We start from the raw sequence: 2,671 nt of genomic DNA, 5'->3' as shown, positions 1-2,671 counted from the left end.
TATTGTAAAGCGTTTTGGGTGTCTTGAAAAGCGCTATATAAATCCAATCTATTATTATTATTATTATTATTACTGAGCTATCCCTGACAATAACCCCGATTCATTTACTTCACAACAGTTAAATTGTTAGAGAAGACTGGCAGATTCTACTCTCATTATCTATGCGTCAAGTCTGGAGCTAGAGCCGGGAGGTGTAAAAGCTTAGCTTCTAAACAGCAACCTTGACATCCTCTAAATTTAAACATGTCATCATCTCTAAAAGCGATCAATTAAAGAAATGCTACTACTTCTGCCAAAACTGAATACAGGTTGTGAAACCAAATATTTATGGTCTTAAAGGGGTTTGGATGTGCTAACACCTTCAGGCGCAATGTAGATTCTCTTTGTACTTTATAGCAACACCTTTCTATCGGTTTCATTTGTGACATTTTACTTAAAAAGTTGGGTATGAGAATGCTGAAACATCTCAAATTTGTCTCAAGTTGAATTTATCTGGAAAGAAAAACAAATACTGCCCCATCTTTCTGCTGTAAACATCTGTCATTGAAAAAAATAATAATAATTGAACTTCAACAAACTTCAGCAAGCAGCTTTCTGTGTACTCTGTGAAACAACATATTATAAGATATACGCTATATGGGCAAACCTCCACATTATAGCTACAGGAGCTGCTCAGCCATGGAAAGCAATGCCATTAAGCTCCCGGTACACTGAGCTTTGGAGCTCTGCAATTATTGAGTCCACAGAGAGTTTTTTGCTTTTATGCAAAGTACGCGTCCACATTCAGCAATTACGTTGTCTGACACTTTGTGGATGAGTTACTGTGGTTCTTTGAAAAACAAACAAACAAACAGTTTCATCATGAACTGTCGAAGAAGGAAGAAATTTCACTAACTGACTTTTGCAGTGGTGGCATCCCATTACAGTAATAGACTTGAATTCATTGAGCTTCACTGAGATGACCCATTCTTTCACAAATGCTTTTAAAGGCAGGCTGAATAACTAGAAATAAGTCTAGGTGCTTGACTTTATGCACATGTAGCAGTGGGACTGAAAAGACCTGAATTAAAGATGAAGAAATGTGTCCCAATACTTTTATCCATATAGTATACTTTGGGTGCCCTTACCAATAAAGTACTTTTTTTTTTTTTTTACAATTGCTTATTTCTATTTTCTGCCACCATGTTATCATCTCTCAGCCATTACCATAGTGAGCACAATGTGATCATGAATCCTCAAGTAAGATCCAAGTTGTAATAAAGTGGAAATATCCTTTATTATTGTTACAGAGGAGAGCTTATTTAGCCAGAAGTAAAATGCCCCTATAGCCAAAATGGGAATAAGCAAAAGAAAATCAACAGTTCCAAGTTAGTCTTTGGTTGAATTTGAAAAAATTATCAATAAAAAAAAGAATTAAGATGAACTGCAGGTTAAACTTCAGTTGATATTTTAGCATTGAACCATCAAACTGAGTAAAATGGGAGCCATTTAGTTCTCATAGATTAAAATAGAAAATATAGGTGCAGCACTTAACACATCCACATCCAGCACAGTTTTAATGTTCATGTTTAATGAATTTAGGAAGGATCTCTGCAGTGTTTTCATGCTACTGTCTTTGAAATTGCACAACCATTGAAATAGTTGTTACTGCTCAGGGAGCAAAAAAGGACTGCAAACAAGCTAAACTACAACATAGTAGAGCCCAGGTGTCTGAAACATGTGAAACATGCTGTAAAGATCTCTTCTGTTGTCAACACACCAGTAGCTATGACTTTTTTTTCTTTTCTTCTTCCTTTTTTTTAAAGAAAAGATTAGGTTTTGTAGGGGTTTGGGGGGGGGGGGGTCATGTTCTAATAGACACACATTTTTTCCAGTCAGTTTCTAAAAAGTATTTTTCTTTACACTTAGTACAAAAAAAAAAAGACATGTCTACCCGTTAGTGTTTTGTTTTAAGATACTATAACATAAATAGACAATTTATTTTCAGTGTTCAGAACAGACAGTTCCAGTGTGACTGGAAAACTAACATACTCCACCATATTCCAGTTGGCAGCAGAGGGTTTTAACAGAGTTCTCCACTCAGATATTGGCGCAGCGTGATGCACCACACTTACAAAATGTTCTTCATTTCTACAGACCTCCACCATTAGCCCCAGCCAAGCTAGGGGTATCATTCATGTCAAGATTCACTTATGCCCCCACCCGTTAGTGAAAAAATGACAAAACCCACAAAGAGTTTCTCGTCAAAGACTTAACAATGGCTGTCACTTCGATCAACTCCCAGGTTACTGTGAGTTCCTCTCCATGCAAGTCTGGTTATATTGCAATCGAACCATCACAAATCCCAGAGTGCAAAGCACAGTTCCCACCGAGGGTCTCATTCTTTACACGTAGTCCCAACTTCACTGCGGATACATCAGTACATAAGCACAACCTCAATGTGACAGTAAAGTTTTGGGGGTATTACCTACTGATAATTAGAATTTACTTTCGGAAAAGCAATTAGATAGATTCTGCTGTGCAAAACGATGCCTCGAAGAGCTGATAGTGTAAATTCCATTTCTTCGCTTCAAAATCTCGAAGACACACCTTCCTGCTCGTTCTCCCGCTTCTTCCTCATTTAGCTAGTCCTTTGCGCGTCACTTTTTCTGGCACTGAGCTCTTCATGTCC

The sequence above is a fragment of the Diplotaxodon limnothrissa genome, linkage group LG7 (genome assembly GCF_057381915.1).
Source record: "Diplotaxodon limnothrissa isolate DT_005_m linkage group LG7, D_limnothrissa_male_GT1.1, whole genome shotgun sequence".
NCBI lineage: Eukaryota > Metazoa > Chordata > Actinopteri > Cichliformes > Cichlidae > Diplotaxodon > Diplotaxodon limnothrissa.
Note: the sequence above shows the minus strand (reverse complement) of the source record.